The 18,434-nt window shown below is 39.1% G+C and overlaps 1 protein-coding gene across 4 annotated transcripts in view; it reads left to right on the top strand.

The window, feature by feature from the left end:
* The window catches only part of PCSK5 (proprotein convertase subtilisin/kexin type 5), a 442,283-nt gene that overhangs the window by 332,796 nt on the left and 91,053 nt on the right, over positions 1 to 18,434 (top strand). The gene's annotated exons all lie outside the window — the stretch shown is intronic.

The following is an 18,434-nucleotide window of genomic DNA, read 5'->3' as shown; positions in this document are numbered from 1 at the left end:
TGGAACCTAAGACAATCCTGTCAGAAGAAAGCAACGTGGTGACAGTAGAGTTTGAAATCCCTATCATACAATGAAAAGCACTTGTCAGGCTTCCACCTAATTCTCTAATTCAAATCATTGGCTCTTCCTTTCTTCCCCTCACACACTTGTGGTTCTCCTGTGGAGGGGGTGAGAGGGGCAGTCTGTACCATACAGCACCATTGGATTGGATGTAAAATGAAAAACAGGGAGGCTACCAAGTTCCAAGGATGTATGTTAATGTAAATTTAGGCAAGATATTGAAAATAATTAGCACTTGGGTCTATGGATCTTTGAAAAGAAACTCAACCTAATTAAAGAGGGATGGAATAATTTCTCTTCATGGAGTATTCTTGAAGCCCTGTGATTGGTTAACTCATGCTTCTAAAACTTTAATGTGCACAGAAATCATGTGTGGGATTTGTTAAAAGGCAGATTCTAGTTCACTGGTCTAGGGTGGGGACAGAGAATTTGCATTTCTAACAAGCTGGCAGTGAAGCCAATGCTTCGTGAAGCACTCATGAAGTTGCAAGTGGTTAGATTGTGCCAGGGTTGATTAGACTTTTTATTGGCCTTACCTAATGGATTTTCTTAATTCTTAAATATTACACATGAATTATAACTTATCTGAGGATTGTCACCATCTCTCTTTGTCTCAAAAGATAGATATATTTTCTATCTCTCTATATGGAAAAGATACATTTTCTACAATATCTGTAACTACAAAACAGAACTTTTAGGAACTTGACTACTATTCCCCCATTGGCTTCTACTATGAATTGAGGCATATATTACCAGAAAATAAAATATAATAATGAAATTGGACTTAAGAAAGGGGTAACATTTAGAGTCAGAGATTTAAGGATAAAATGCTAATTTTCTGGAAAGCAAAAATAGACCTAAACATAAGTAATAAAATCACTAAAATTTAAAAGATAAGCAAATTCCAGTATCTCTTGTGAAGTGATAGGGGGTGGTCTTTCTTGCAGGGAGCAAGGATAAATGTTTTGACAATCTTGATTTCCATTTTTGCTCATTTCAGACCATATTTGCCCATTAGGTGTAACACCTCAGCTAATTTTTGTGGTCTCCATTTGTACCTTTGCTATTGTGGGTTGTGTGTCCACACTAGCATCTTTGTGCATCATGGAGATGTGTGTGTGTGTGTGTGTGTCTGTGTGTGTGTCTGTCTATAAAATCTCAAACCTGAGATTTTGGCTCTCAGGTTTAAAGGGGTGTAGGAATGTGTGTGGACTCATTCAGGATCAGTGAGGTTCTTGGCTTGGAGGTGGGGACAGTGACAACCATGATCACTAGGGATCTGCATTGTGCCCACCCTTTCCTTAGCTGACCCAGCTAAAGATAAGACTGAGGTATAGCCACTGGAAAATGAATTCCATAGCAGACCTTGGCCATCTGGGGACTCAAAATCCAAAGGAGTCAACTTGCAAAAAGAGATAAATTAGAAAGTTTGATTCACTTTACAAAGTGCTATTGAAATATTTAGTTCATTCGCTCCTTTAAGAAACTTTGTCTACAATGCATTGAGTGTTCACTGTGGCACTGGGAATTCAAAGTTGACGTGGCTGTGGGTCCCACTGCAAGGCTCTCTCTGGCTGTCACAAGTAACAGCCTGGAATCAAATCTTTTACAAGGCAACCTGCCAGAGTAGAGAGAGGTACAAAGTTCTGTGGGATCACAGGAGAGGGTGACTAGAACATTCTAAATGCTGCTAATTTCTAATTTTAAATTCTAAAATTTCTCTTGGTTTATAAAATCTCTGTATGTTGGACTTGTGTATTTTTGGATTGCCTTGGCTGAACTCAATTATCATCTTATTTCTGAAGCCTTTTTTGATTTCTCCAGGAGAGTTAATTCTCTCTTTTCTTGTTTCCCCTTGTTTGTAGGCCAATGATAATACTTTTTACAGCTGATTTGTGTAATATCTGGTGCGTACACATCTTTCTGCCTAGAAACTAAACTACTTGAGAAAAGTTCTATGACTCGTATGTGCTGCTCCCACAAGAACTAGCAGCACGCCTAGGATATAATAAACACACAATAAATGTAGAAATGTTGTTTATGGGAGAAGAAGAAGGAAAAAGAAATCATATGATACAGAGATAAATGATTTTTTGCGGAATATTAGAACTATAAGGGAGATTTGAAGAGGACACAGTTTATTAAATTTCATAATTTTAATAAGATATGAATACAAATTTTAAAAAATACGAATAATATATCATAGATTTTCCTGAGGTTATTTTTGTGAGAAGGGACATCATCCTTTGGAGAGAACTCAGCTTCATCCAATTTTAATGACATAGATTCATCTTTGAACCAGAGATAGACGATTTCTCGAGGAGTTAGAGAAAAGTGATATCAGTCACTTTGAGACATTTTCTCTACACCATGTAATAATTAGTTGTTGGAAATAGTGAGATTTTTTTCTGTTTTTTATTCCTTTCCAGATATTTAGTGTAACTATAGATTAAGATCTTTTACCCCCAATAAGGAAGAACTCAAATTCAAGACTGACTCTGATCTTGTCTAGTTCCTGGAGGGAGCTATTTGTTATTCCAAGGAAAGATGACCAGAAAGGGGACAGAAAAGGAAACACATGACTGAAAAGTGACTGTTGTATCATGAGGAAAATATTGAATTTTATATTCTCGGATGAAACAGGGATGTTTTTATCAACAGGGGGTTAGATTTCTCCTCTTCTTTTTTTTATTGGGGTATAATTGACATATAACATTATATTAGTTTCAAGTGTACAACATAATGATTTGATATTTGTATATATTGCAAAATGATCACCACAATAAGTCTAGTTAATATCTATCACCTCACATAGTTATCAAATTTTCTTGTGATGAGAACATTTAAGATCTATCCTCTCAGCAATTTTCAAATATGCAATACAGTGTTATTAACTATAATCATCACACTGTACTTTACATCCTCAGGATTTATTTTATAACTAGAAGTTTGTGCTTTTTGACCACCTCCACCCATTTCGCCCACTCCTGCATCCCCTGCCTCTGGCAGCCACCAACATATTCTCTGTTAGATTTCTCTTCTTTATCAAGCTGAAAACAAACAGATAGCATTTTATATAATACTGTTTTGTTCCAAGAGGATTTGATGCCAAATTCTTTGTCCTTCTAACCAATATCTTGAATGGAAATTTTAACTAAGATAAATCTAAGTGTTCTAAATTATATTTCTTCATTAATTGAGAGAGTAAATAAATGGAGTCATTTTTATCTAATGTTTTGAGGCACTTTTGTTTTTAGTTTGGGGAATGTAGTAACAGGTATGACATTTGACTATAACTTAAGATTTGGGGCCCTTACTTACATCGCCATTGACTTAATAATTGATTTTAATCAAATTGCATAAGATCTCTTCCTCACCTTGTCAATAAAATAGAGGTTAATGTGCCTTTATCTTGGCTCAGAAGTGGATGATAAAAATCTATTAATATTCGCTCATTAAAATGGCTATCATCCCTACTCTTGAGGAAAAATATACACAGATTTAAAATTTCTAAGTACTTGCAATAAAAGAAAAATGCCATAAAAATTGTGTCAAATAAGGGGACAAACATTTATACCAACAGAATTTAGAAAAGGAAGGAACCCTTGGGCACCGAAGTGGTCAAGGGAGGCTTCCAAGAGATGGGACTTGAGACGAGCCTTGGAGTTTGAATGGAATGTAGTCAGATGAGAGGGCAGGGCTGCAGCACAGAGGGGCTTTTGATCTGGACAGTGGCAGGAAGACAGGGCTGGAGGGGACACTTTCTGCCCTGGATTTCAGAACACTAAATGTACCAATATTGCAGAAGGAAGAAGTAAATCTAAGGGAATGGGCAGAGGGAAGTTTAGAGAAGTGGTTGAAAACCATATCTTGAATTCTAGACTCATGAGTTTAAAAGTATTCTGTGGCTAAGAGGGAATAATTGATGGTTCTTTAAAAAAAAAAAGAGAGAATGTTTTGAGAAAGTGTTTTAAGAAGACTAATTTGGTTACTGTGTTAACTGTGTTCAGGGTAATTGAAAGGAAGAGAGGGGGTAGGCAAAGGAACCAGCTAGAAGACTATTTCAGAAATCTGAGTGTGAAGTAACAGGAGCCTGATCGAAGGTAACAGGCAGGAAATTATGAAGAAAGAGCTAGGTTTTAAAAATCAAGTGGAAAAAATGCCCTTAAGCATAAGAAAAGATGTTTAACCTTGTTCATTATATGAGAAATGCAAGTTAAAACTACAGTGGCATACCATTTCTCACCTATCAGACTGGCAAAAATTCAAAAGCTTATAGCACACTCTACAGTCAAGGCTGTAGGAAAACAAACACTCTTATTTATTACTGGTGGAAAGACAAAATGGTACAACCACTGTTGAAGGAAATTTGGTGGTATATAACACAATTACATATGTATTTACCCTTTGACCCCACAAAAACTCTTCTAGAAATTTATCCTGAGGATACACATACACAAATTCAAAACAGCATATTCACAGTGTTATTCATTGTGGCATTATCTGTGGTAGTAAACTATTTAAAACATCCTAAATGCTTACTTATGGAAGACTGGTTGAATAAAGTAAGTACACATACACAACGGAGTACTATGCAGTCATAAAAAAGCAAAAAAAAAGCAAAGAGGGTCTATGTGAACTGATAGTGATTTTATGATATACTGTTAAGTAGAAGGCGAGGTGCTCAAAAATGTGCATAGTATGCTACATTTTGGGTAGGAAAAATGGTGAAATAAAGTATACGTGTGTGTATACATGTTTTACTTATTTTTTAATATAGAAAGGATAAACCAGAAACTAATGAAAATGGTTTCCTATAATGAAAGGGGTAAAGGAGATAGGTGTGAGACCTCTCCAGGTGTATCTTTTTACATAGTTTTGATTTGAACCACATAAATGATTACATTTTCATAACAAATGACACAGTAATTAGTGTGAATGGGCCAATTCCAGTGGGAACTGACCAATTTGGGATAATGCGAACATCAAAAATTATTGATGATGAAGAATTACAATTTAATTAATAAAAATAATCCATGTATCAATAGTGATATTTAAAGAAGAGAGAAAAGAAGAGGGAGGGAAAATAGAATAAATGGAAAAGTTCTTTACAGAAAAAATTTTCAGCTGGTGTATATGCAAGGAAAGAATTAGAAAATCATCATTTTACATCCTCTAGTGTATAGACTCAGGGAGAATTATCAGTGGATGCTAAAATAATGAGGTGGAAAATTGTTCAGGAACAGGATAATCACACAGACTCAAAGTACTTCCATAACTAATAGTTAATTACAATGGAGAGATTTTTCTGGTTACCAATTTAACCAAGTTAATACAATCAGCATTACAATCACTCATTCCACACAATGTGATATCATGTGTTTCCTGATGTGATACATTAACAAGTACACAACCTCACCTAGTATCCTTGACAAAAGTGTCTAGACCAATGACTCTCAACTGGAGGTGATTATAACAGTAGGGGACATTTGTCAATGTTTTAGACATTTTTGATTGTCATGACTGGGGGTTGTTACATCCTATAATGCACAGGACAGCCCCTCCCAACAAAGAATTACCTGGTCCCAAATGTCAATGCTGAGGTTGACAAACCCTTATTTAGTCTGAAGACAATTATAAGATAAATCCAGAATGCAAGATATCTATAAGACAACTGACCTGTACGCTTAAAAAAAAATTGATATAATGAAAAAAAAAGTAAGGGGGAGAAGTAAAAGAGAATAAAGAGCAAAAACAACCAGGAAAATGCGTAAATATTTACTAGACCCTGGATTATAAAAGCTTTAAAAGATATTTTGGGACAATTAGAAATATTTGAATAAAATTGGATAATAATGCTGAATTAACGTTCCCTCAGATGTGGTAACTGTGTTGTATTGAGTAGGAGCAGGTCCTTTGCTTAGAAGATGCATGAAAAAGTATTTAGGGATGAAATGTTGTGATGTCTACAACTTACTTTCAAATGATTCAGAACACAAAGGATCTAGGTGAAGCACACAAAGTTGTTCATTGCAGTACTATTTCAACCCTTCTGGAGGTTTGAAAATTTTTTTAAAGTTGGAGGAAAAAAAATACTTCATGCTCTGCCAGCTGAGAGGGCCTAGAAGCAACAATACCCCAGTAGCAATAAGCACACCTAGTGCCCAGATCTTGGTTTCTATTACCATTCTCTAATACCAGGGCTCCCTGGAGAACGGGCTGATTCTCCAATACCAGGGATCCTTGGGGTGGGAAATATACAAGATAAACCTGTAGCATCTTATAGTAACAGAAAGTAAGGAAGTGCTCAAAGGAAAAAACCCCACAATAATCTGGTTAAAGGGACATAGGGGACAACTGAAAGAGGTCCCAATAGCCAAAGATGGAACAATTTGGGCAATAATGTAAATAAAACAGTATTAGCTTATAACCCAAAGTTTAAAATAAAAATCCATGAGTTCATACAGATATAAATAAATAAATGGTTGAATAAATAAGTAAATTGGGGAGAAGAGACAAATCTTCAGTGCAAAAGAATTCCAAATCACTTATTCAGCACTCCTCCCTCCAGGGAGTGGAGCATAACTCCCTACTCCTTAAGTGTAGGTTGCACACAGTGACTTCCTTCCAAGAGCACAGTGTGAAAGGGAGGAGCAGAGAAAAACTTCACAGTGGAGAAACCTGACAAGCACTACCTCCTCCAGGGGATCAAGGTCAACATTAGCAGTTATAAATCATATTAATAGCCTGTACCTTTGATGTGATCTGACGATAAAGGCACTTTACCTCTGTGGTCTTCCACCCCAAAACCCATAACCCCAGTCTAATCATCAGAAAAACATCAGACAAATCCCAATAGAGGGATATTTTATAAAATACCTGATTAGACTCCTCAAAACTGTCAAGGCTGTCAAACAAGTGAAGTATGAGAAACTGTCACAGCCAAGAGGAGGCTAAGGAGTCTTGACAGCTAAATGTAATGTGGTATCCTGGATGGGATCCTGGGACAGAAAAAAGACCCTAGGTAAAAACTCAGGAAATCTGATACATTACGGACTTCAGATAATAATAATCACGTTATTACAATAATAAAGAGCATGAAGGAACTCTTTGGGGTGTTGGAGATGTCAATGCAAATAATCCACAATCAATCTATAAATCAAAATTGGGGTGAGTTTCTTATGAACCAGGTCTGAGGAGTATAGCTGGGGGCTTTCCTTCCCCAAGGAAAGAAGGGCACCGAAGAAGTGGGGTGTACAGAGTGATTATATACCGTCTTAGAACAAAGAGCACATACAGATATGACAGGAATATCTCTTTTACTGCTGTCACTAGATGCTCAGCTAGCACAGCAGGTCAGTGGTCACAAGGTGAGTGCAGCAGGTCAGTAATTAATCCTTAGTTTCCAGGAAGAGATGCTTATCCTTAAAGAAATGCCAATATGGGAGGAAACTACATCACTATCTTTAAGGGCATGATTCTCGTCTTTGGGGCATAGTAAATGTATAGAGCAGATGTGCAATGCATGCTCAACAGGCCACATCAGGCCCTTTTGGAAAAACAAGGTCAGGTCAAATTAGCTTTACACCAAATGGCTTCCTCCTATACTCCAATATATCCTATTGCTTTTCATTTATTTATCAGAAATGTCCTATATCTTGATTGTTGGGGGTGATTATGTGACTGTATGCATTTGTCAAAATTCATAGAATTGTACACCTAAAAAGGAAAAATATTACACTATGAAAATTATATTTTAATAAATTTGACTTAGAAAAATACAACATTAGAATGGACCTATTAATGCCCCTTTCCCATCTCTATATAGTACAACTATAACAGTAACCTAATCCTAGCATTTATTGAACACTTACTAATGTTCCAGGTGTTGTGCTAAGTTCTTTAAGTGTATTACTTCATTTAACTCTAAGGAGTAGATGTAATTATTGTTCTCATTTTGCAGACACAGAAATTAAACTCAGAACAGTTAAGCAACTTGCATAAGGTCACAGAGCTGATAACTGTTAGAACCAGGACTTGATTCTGGATAGCCCAAGACCAAAACCCATGTGCTTTGTGGCTATTCTATCTATACCACCCAAAGTTCTTCTTTTCTAATTCTAGAGCAAACAGTATTATGCTTTATGCAATAATAAAAAGATAAAATAGGGGCAGGCCTGGTGGCGTAGTGGTTAAGTTCGCACGCTCCACTTTGGTGGCTTGGGCTTCTCAGGTTTGGATCCCGGGTGTGGACTGACCCACCGCTTGTCAAGCCATGCTGTGGCGAGCATCCCACGTATAAAGCAAAGGAAGATGGGCACAGATGTTAGCCCAGGGCCAATCTTCCTCAGCAAAAAAAGAAGAGGATTGGCAACAGATGTTAGCTCACGGCTAATCTTCCTCACACACACAAAAAAATAATAAAAAAAGAAAAAAAATGATAAAATAAAAGTTTATTTTCTGCTCCTTTCCTCAGTCCTACACACAATAACCGCTATACTTCATTTGGCTACAACTTTATGCCTGATGACATAACTGAATTTACCAGTCAAACAGTGAAACTGTTCGTAATAGGCATGCAAATTGATTTGGATGACTGAATCAGCCAAATCAATTTGCATGACTCTTCACCTGAAGTTGTCAACCTTCAGGACCTACATCCGGAATGTTCTGACATAGACAGAGCAAATAGGGGAATCCTCCTAACAGCAAGACTGAGAGAGTAGACAGGCACGTTTTCAAGTAGTTCTGGAATCCCCCCTGCCATTTCACCTCCCTTCAATTTCATTCACTTCCACAAGGAACTCTTTTGCTCTCTGGGAAAGTGGGTCCCATTATAAAGGCATGATTGGCAGGAGACACTGCTCTCTCCTCCACGCGAAGATGAGGTGAGCTCTCTCCACCCTGACCCATGTTAAATTCAAGCTTCAGCTCCAGGAATTAGAGAACCAACCTCATTTACTCTTGTTACTCTATCTTTCTATTAAGGAGTGAGACCTTGTTCATAGAAGAAAAAAAATATTCAGACATCTGAGACATGAAGTTCACATTTTAGTCTTCCAATGGGGCAGACATACAGGGTTTTTCAAATCAAATATTGTAGTCACAGATCACTATTTATCCAGATCTCCCATTGGACCTTTTCCACAAACTTTCAGGCGAATAAGAACAACATCAAACAGTTTTGGTACCTTCCAAACCAAAGGCATTGCAGAATAAAATTTATACAAGCCTGGTCTCTCCTTTAAATTGGAAAGAAGTTGCTGATTGAAAAGTGAAACTCAGCATTCATAAAGGACCTTCTTTCCAGTAACCTGTGAATCGCTCACTGTCCAGCCGACCTTAGTGCATGACCCAGGTGGTTAGCTACCCTCATCTCCACCGACAGATGGGGAAGGGCAGCTCAGGATGCTGCTTTTCTTTAAAAGGCCAAACACAAGCCAGCTTCAGAGGAACAATCAGAATCTAAATGCACTGTCATGTTTGCAGAAGAAAAGAGAAACAAGCAAGCTCCATTCAACAGTGCTGTCTTAAAAAAACATAAACTGATGGTTTTTATTTTTCATTCATTAGAGCCTCCCTCTCCCCTATTTTCTAAATGACACCTCATTTCAAAGACGGAGGTTTAGAAGAAATGAAACTGTAGAGAGAAGAGAACCCAATGTTGGAAAATTTTGTGGAAGTTTTGCAGTTTCATAGTCCCAATTCATCCTGGCTTTCTTTATTAATTCATCTAGCAAATACTTATTGTACATTTTTGTGCTTTCTGATTTCCCGTCATTTGTTCAATTTATTCCACAAATAATAGGACTTTACAACCAATATTTATCAAGCATAATCATCATCATCTTTATTTATCAAGCAGGCAGTATTCTAAACACTCAGTGTAGATGATGTGTGTTCACATCTACAACCCAATGATTTTTACAGATGGAGAAACTGAGGATTAGAGAAGTGTTGAAACCTGATCAATTTTATGCATTTTGGAAGTGATAGAGTAGTTAAACAGTTTCCAGCATCCTTGTGCATAACTTAGTTTACTCTTTTCACAGAGGAAGGAGTTGGCTCAGAAGCTCTTTGTCATGTGTGCACTCTGATAGGCAGGGTTGTGCTGTGATAACAGACTACTGCAAATCTCAAGAACTTAACACAACAAAGGTTTATTTCTCATTCATGCTACATCTCCATCATGAGTCAGCTGAGAACTCTGCTCTGCACAGTCCTCCATCCAGGACCAAGGTTGATGGAGCAGCCATTACCTTGTCGTGGCAGAAGAAAGTACAGTGGCTCTTAAAGTTTTCTCCAGGATATGACACCTGTAACTCCTGCTTACATATTTTTGGCCAAATCAAGTCATATGGTCATGCCTAAGATGACAAAGTGGGTAGGTGCAATCTTCCCATGTGCCTGCAATAGAGAAACTAATATTGTGAACCCTAATGACATTCTCACCATGGTAATGACTGGGACTGTTACTGGTATATTCCGAGGTCTCACATCGAATATGTTTGTACATGTGTCCCCTCTGCTTCACTGAATTGTTTCTTCTGCCCCTCTGACCTTGCCCATTATCTTCCCTTGGCAGTGTCTGACTTTCTCCTTCTTTCAAAGGAGCTCTTCTGAAGAAGCTGATATTTTTTTAACTGATAGAGTCTCCCAATGTATTCTGCTATCTCACTTCTCTGATCCCTGGGCAACTGAAGAGTCAAAAAGAGAACCAGTGATAAACGACATGTGGTCAATGGGTGAACTGTCAGCTGAATAGACTTTGACTTTTCTTTACCCTACTCTTTCAAATCCCTTTTACGAGAATAACAATATGCTGGTATTTCTTGCCTTTATCTGCTACCCAAGAAATGTGCCTGTAGGAAAGCAGTCTTGGGAATTTGGACAACTTTCTCTCTTTTTTTGTATTTGGTTCAAGAAATATTTACTGAGCATCTACATCAGGCTAAGCATGGGGATATGAAGATGAATCAAACATGTCCTCTGCTCTCAAAGGGCTCACATGTAAATGGGACAGACCAGTGAGTCTCAGCCCAGGTGTGCATCAGAAACACCTGGGGAGATGTAAAGTGCAGCCCTGAGACTTATTCCCAGCGTTTCTGATTTAATTGGTCTGGGGTGAGGCTCAGGCATCAGTGTTTTTTAAAAACTCCTCAACTGATTCTAATGTGCAATCAGAGTTGAATAAGATGGGTATATAAACCACTGATTAAGATGGTGATGATTAAGATGAACAGATAATTTCAATATCATATTAAAAATACTTTGTTGAGGATGGAAGCTGAAGCAGAGGCAGATACATCATATTATAATAATTACAACTTAGTGTCCATTCCATGCTCGGTGCTCAGCCAGGTGGGCACTTTAAAAACATGATCTCTAATCCTCAATCCAACCCTTTCTGTTCAAAATCCTTATCCCCATTTTATAGATGAGAAAACTAAGGCCCAGAGAGCTTATGTAATTTGCCCCAAGTCACAGAGCAGCGAGTTTTAGAGACAAATTCAAACTGAGGACTGTCTGGCTCCAAACCCACAGAACATCCAGATATTTGCTCTTTTTCCAGAGCAGATTGTACTCACACACCATTTTCCTAGACAATGTAAATGTAAGACATGGAGAGGTCAGCCTGCCATATTTGTTTCATTCTTGGTTATACTCTTATGCTCCTTAGCTCTGTCCCCTGAAGTTTCTCTTTACTCCTCCTACATTCAAGTTCACATTCTTACGGTTATGGGGGAGAAGAAAATAGTGGTGATGCATCCTAAGTTCAATTCTAGAGCAATTATCTCATCATCTTGGCTCTTTATGTTATTACGCTATTTTCCCCCGGAGCTGGGTATAATCAGAGTTCCTCCTTCTTGTTGTGTAACTGACCTGGGAAGTCGAGCTGCAAGCCAAGGCTGTCTGGATCACGTATGCTTGCAGAAAGAGAACTGAGCCAATTACGTCTAAAACAAACCTAGTTAAACAAAAGCGCGGCGTGTGCTCGAGCACAACATACAGGGTGGAGGGGTTCAAAAGACCGGCTGCCATTCCTGAAAGCAATGTGGGGTCTGCAGCATTAAACGTCCAGTGACTGGGGGTGAGGGGCAGTTGGGCTGGTGGGATGGATCTCACCTTGACAGAACTGTCTAGAAACCAATGAGAATGTCTCTTTTTCATGCATATGAATAACAAGCTGGAAAATTCTTACCAAATTACTTTGCTTTAGTGAAATATCTTTGATTTTTCTGAGATCCCTCAGCAACCAAGACCTCAGATCTGTCTGCCCATCAGGTTTAAAACAAAAATAAAAGTGACACCAGCAGTAGTGACTAGATCTTTGGATGGTTAGGTCTTATTTGATTTTGTGGGATTGCAGAAAATGGAGTCCAAAATCTTACTATCTCCATCCTTCCCCTACCACAATGAAAATCTTTGGGCAAGTCCCACACATTTTCATTCCTTAATTCCATCCTGTTTTATAAAGAAAAACATCCATAAGTTGCCTTCCTTTTACCTCCTAATATTGCCCTAGAGATTATAATGAAAACTAGAAAGACGAACATATCTTGGGATCTCTAAGAGAGAAAAACCAAGAGGTTCTATTATTAACATCAAAGTAAAATGTAATTTGCTTTCTCTCCATTTCTGCCTTGTTTCTTTCCTATCAAATCTGCCATCATCAAGAGGCCTGTTGGTATATCTGAGGCCACGTCTAACTTGTATGCCATTGTGTCATAAGCACTTAGCATAGTGACTGTCACCAGGTAGGCACTCAGTAAATATCTGTGCCTATTGTTAGCTGTCCTTATCTCACCTCCAACACTCCATCTCCCTATGCCACTGCCACATAGCCGTTTCACAGTCCTTTACCAGATGGTAGGAAGAGCTTCAAGATCCACTGGTTGAGGAGAAAAAAAAATTGATTTAAGTCACAGAGCAGACATCAGAATAGAGAGAAGCTGAGTGTGGGTGGGCTGGGAGCATCTGCATGTTGATACCCAGCTGCTCAAAAGGCAGGTCTCCAAGTAAGAGTTGGGCCAATAATAAGAGTCAGTAAATTTCCTCTGCACCTCTAGAGTCTGAAATTCCAACCTTCCAAAAGTCAACAAGAGGGCAATTTGGTAGGAGTCCAGACTCATCCTTTCCATAAAGTCTCCCTGCAACTCCCACCAGAGAAGCCTTGGCTGCAGCCCTACCAATAGCCTGCAGCTCAGCTTCCAGCAGAGTGAGCGAGCCCAGGGCAGAAGAAACAGAGTGGGGACGGAACAGCACAGCAAGCTGGAGAAGGCAGTGGGCTGAGTGACAGGGCCCGGGCAGGGCCATGCCTCAATTACCACCCCTTGGCCAAGTACCTAAAGTTGAAGTACTGGAAGGCAGGGGGTATCCATGCTGACATCTCCAAACATCAGTCATGTTCTCCATGGTGATGTTACCAGGTCAATCGAACCGTTTTCCCTCCCAGCTGTGCCTATAGCTATCTGTAGCAGTCAACTTTTTTTTTTTTTAATCTTTTCCATAAAAACAATGTGTTCTGACTATCTATAAACTATCCACCACTAGGTGAGACAAGCGAATAATGTTTTGTATGAACCAGGCAGGCAACCCAGGGATGTCTACCTCACAGCCCCTTTTACCATGGCCACCAGGGACTGGGAGGCCCATGAGAGCGCTGGGAGAGGAGCGTTTCTGCCTGAGTAGTCCTCATCCAATCAGATCACCAGGACAAGAGCAAATCCTAGGACAAACATGGCATTATGTCCAGAGGGGTAACACATATAATCTGGAGCTGCAAAGGGTAAAATATTAGAGTAGAAAAGTTTCTCAATCTCTTCAACCTCTGATTAGGATCAGAAAGAGCCGACAGCTTGATTTATTGTCATAGTGGAACTTTATGCCCTAAAATAATTGCTAGAAACCTGCATGTTCCACTAGAAAAATAAATCAACCTGATAATGCAGTCTGCATATTACCACGTCCCCAACATTTCAGTGGCGACATCAAGCCTTTGGGTGAAGTTTGGAGGTGAGTCTTGAAGACGAAGGAGGTTTTTATGTGTTTTTGTGTGTGTGTGTGTGAGGAAGATCAGCCCTGAGCTAACATTTGCCAATCCTCCTCTTTTTGCTGAGGAAGAACGGCCCTGGGCTAACATCCATGCCCATCTCCCTCCAAGTTATATGGGACGCCGCCACAGCATGGCTTGACAAGTGGTGCGTCGGTGTGTGCCCGGGGTACGAACTGGCGAACCCCGGGCCGCCGCAGCGGAGCGCACACACTTAACCGCTTGCACCACTGGGCAGGCCCCAAAGGAGGTTGTTTTGAAGGGGTGCTTATTAGAAAGTCTAGTACAATCATGCTAGCTGCCCAAGCCAATTGTAAAATTGAAGATTTATTGTGTTTAGCAGAAATGCAGCCTGTACATCTGAAATATTATCCAAATGACCTGGCTTCAACTTAAAAGTCTTCTATAAATTGAAACAAGTGAATTAGGGAGCCCTCTTGCCTTTAACACTGAAGGGTCTGTGGGAGGTGAGTCAAGAACCATTTAGAGTAGTGATAAAATACTATATTTAAGGCTATAAAAATTTGGCATACAAGGTCTCAGTTCAGAAGTAAATTCGTTTTATGTGCTCGGCAAAGGAGCAACTGAAAAGTTTTACAAATGGGAAGTTTGACCTACTGAGATTTCAGACATAAAATCTGTCAATTATTCCTTGGGACTGGGTAGAGTAATTACCCCCTTGAATGTTAAAATGCAAATCAGAACCATGAAGTCAGTAATAGCTTAACTTTACCATGGTATGCACGACTAATGACAGTTACCCAAAGCCATTGTCCAACTGTCACATCATGTGCTCAAATGTGCATTAACATGATGGGCCACTTGGGAACTTAGCAAGTAACTGCAGAAAAGCATTGGAACCTTGTGCAATGAACAAATAACTCAAGTGATGGGGCATGATGCTTTTGCTCTGCCAAGAAGCAAATGATCCTTTACTTGGGAATTCTATGCTTGGCTCAAGGTAGAACTAGTAGATAATGCTTGATAACAGACAGATGTGTATTTTAATCAAAAAAGGCTTACTAAATTTAGTCTCCTCCACATCTCTGACCTCATCACCTACCTCTCTCCCCTCTCCTCACTCTCCAGCTACACTGGAGGGTCCTGGTCTTAATTGCTTCTGGCCCATTCTTCCTCCCAAGCCCTGCATTAGCTGTTGTTTCCTCTACCTGGAATGCTTTTCCTGAGATATTAATGTGGCTGGCTCCTTCCCATCATCACATCTCAGTTTAACTATCACCTCTAAGAGGCTTCCCCTCAGCACCTAATCTAAAGAAGCCAGCCTCTCTCTCTCTCTCTCTCTTTCTCTTTCTCACTCTTTTTCCTCCTCCTACTCCCTACACACATACATACATCAATCTCCTTATTTTAATTCTGGCAAATCACATGCAATTATCTGATATTTTTATTTTTTATTTATTTTTAAAATTTGTTTGCTGTATCTCTTCCTTCACTAAAATGTAACTTGCAGGCAGGCAGGGACTTTTATATTTACTCTTGAATCATCAGCATCTAGAATCCTGCCTACCACATGTAGATGCTGAAAGGGAGAAAGACTATCCTCTACCCAGTCTGGGTCCTTTCTGGCTGGGATATGAATTAAATTGACATGAGAATAACAGGAGAAAATCAAACAAACCTTTATAAGATGTATACATGGGAGAGACCCAGAAAAACTGGGTAACTCGACAAAATGGTGGAATCTCTCATTTTAAATACTATCTTTAGCTAAAGACAAAGGAAGATGTTGGGGGTGGGGGGAGTCAGTTATGGGAGATTACCAGAAAAGCACAGTAAAGAAGGGTAAGGTTATTATGCAGATTTAAGGCCTCACCTTCCACATTGATAAGTTTCTAGAGATGAGGTCATTCTCCCTTCTTACTGGTACAGCGAGGGTGAGATCTTTACAAATGGAAATTTCCCTTACAAATGTAAATGTTTGGTAAACAGAACCTTGATAAGAATGGCCTTAGCAAGGACCCTCCCAGTCTATGGATACCCAGAGTTATCTATGGTGATGGCCTATCCTAGGGACAGGCCTTCTATCTTAAATTCTTTTAGGTAGCTTGGGGGAAGGTCAAATGTCCTTCATGATTCTTCTGAGACTTTATTGTCTTCAGCTTGAAATAATCCACATACCAGAGTAGCACATCTTGGCGCGGCCTGCCTTGAATCCCATCCATGCTCCATACACAGTTTTTGAACAAATAAATGAGCAGACTCCTAACAGGTAAATCTGTGGTTCACCCTTTGAAAGAGCCCTTATGGAGAGTGGAAGAGCGAGACTCCAGTCCCAGAGCTCACTTCAGCAAGGCATTTCACACTTGTCTCTGGACCTCACATCCTCATCTGGAAGCAGAAGGGCTGGGCAGGATCAGTGGTCTGGTACCTCTAGCCCTTCCCTTCCCCCGCCCCTCACTACTCCCAATTTAGCCCGGGCAGCTTTGTTTTCATCTTTTTTATGCATTTGATTTTTTATAAGTTTCCATTTGATAAAGAATTCTGCTGCTAAAAGAAAATTTTAAATCCTCCAGATTAGATAAACCCTTCTGAAGTTAATCCTGGCCCAGCCTCTTACCCATTATGTGATTCTGGGAAATTCATTTGACTTTTCTAAACTTCAGTATCATCATGGATACTGGGGATAATTTCAGTACCTACCTCACAGCATCATTGTATTAAATGAGATATCCATCTGTGGGAGACAGAATAATGACTCCCCCAAAGGTGTCCAGGCCCTAATCCCCGGAAACTATGAATATGTTGCCCTACACAGCAAAAGGAACTTTGAAGATATGATGAAGGTTCAAGATTTTAAGATGAGGATATTATCCTAGGTTATCCAGGTGGGCCAAATCTAAGCACAGGAGTCTTTAAAAAGTGAAGAACTTTTCCATCTGCCATCGGAGAGAGATAAGAGAGAGGAGAGACCCATCATTACTAGTTTTAGGGACCCCCCAAGCCAAGGAAGGCAGGTGGCCTCTAAAAGCTAGATACAATCCTCACCTGATAGCCAGCGAGGAAATGGATCTCAGTCCCACAACTGCAAGGAACTGAATTCTGCCAATAACTCAATGAGCAAGGAAACAGATCCTCTCCTAGATCCGCCAAAAATGAACCCAGCCTTGCGACCACTCTGATTTTAGCCTGGTAAGACCCATACTGGACTTCTGACCCACAGAACTGTAAAATAACAAATCTAAATGTTTTAAGCTGCTAAATTTGTAGTAATTTGTTACAACAGCCATAGAAAACTAATACACCATTTAAAGTATGTTAATGAAGTGCTTGGCACATGATGAGGGCTCAAGAAATGTTAGCATTTCTTAAAAATATTATTAAGGGCATAATTATTAATATTGCTTTATTATCTCAGAAATCTCCTCCTGCCTTGATGCTGAGCTCTGAATTCTGAAACTCCTCTTCCCACCTTTCCTGGAATAACTTTCTTTCAGTTGTCTTAAAAGAATTGTTCAACAGCTTCAGGGGCTGGGTGTTGTGCTGGATTGAATTGAGAGGAAATTTCTTGAGATGCAAAACCAAGAGCGCAAATTAACATCACTAAAGAGGGACAGATGGATATTGGGTTCTTCCAGACTGGATATCTCGAGAAGGTCACCACATGACCTATGCAGTAGTTTGGCTGGAAATGCTTAACCTGAATCTAAACAAGAGGAAATATCAGGCAAATGCCAAATGAGAATCATCTTATTAAAAAAGGAACTGTTACCTTTAAAAAATGTCAGTGTCACAAAAGACAAAGAAGAGCCAAGGAGTTGTTCCAGGTTAGAGGAGACTAAAGAGACAAGACAACTAAATGCAATATGAGATCCTAGAATGGATCTCTATGGGACAAGGCTGGGTCAATTGAAAGCAATTGGAATATAGTTGGGAGATTAGATAAATGTATTTATTAACATTAAATTTCCTAAAGTTGATGACTGTACTGTTGTTATATAAGAGAACGTACTTATTCTTAGGAGATGCACACTGAAATATTTAGAGATAAAGAACCACAATGTATGCATCTTACTTTCAATGGTTCAGGAAAAAATATATATATGTATATATATACACACACACAGAAAACAAGTGAGTAAATTATACAGCAAATAGAGTGGAATGTTAACAATAGGTGAATCTGAGTAAAGGGTAAATGGTTTTATTCTTTTAACTTTTCTGTAAGTTTGAAGTTATTTTCACATAAAGTGTTAAAAGAAAAACCACTCAAGTTTGCAATCCTGTAAAAGAGAAGGAATTGCTAGCACTTGGTGCCCTTTCAAGCCTCATGTTTCCTTCTGATTTGTAATTTTCTTATGCC

This window comes from Ceratotherium simum, chromosome 20, assembly GCF_057802395.1.
Source record: "Ceratotherium simum simum isolate JZ-2026a chromosome 20, ASM5780239v1, whole genome shotgun sequence".
In the NCBI taxonomy this organism is placed as follows: domain Eukaryota; kingdom Metazoa; phylum Chordata; class Mammalia; order Perissodactyla; family Rhinocerotidae; genus Ceratotherium; species Ceratotherium simum.
The sequence above is the reverse complement of the archived record's forward strand: the minus strand, read 5'-3'. Positions and strand labels throughout refer to the sequence as shown.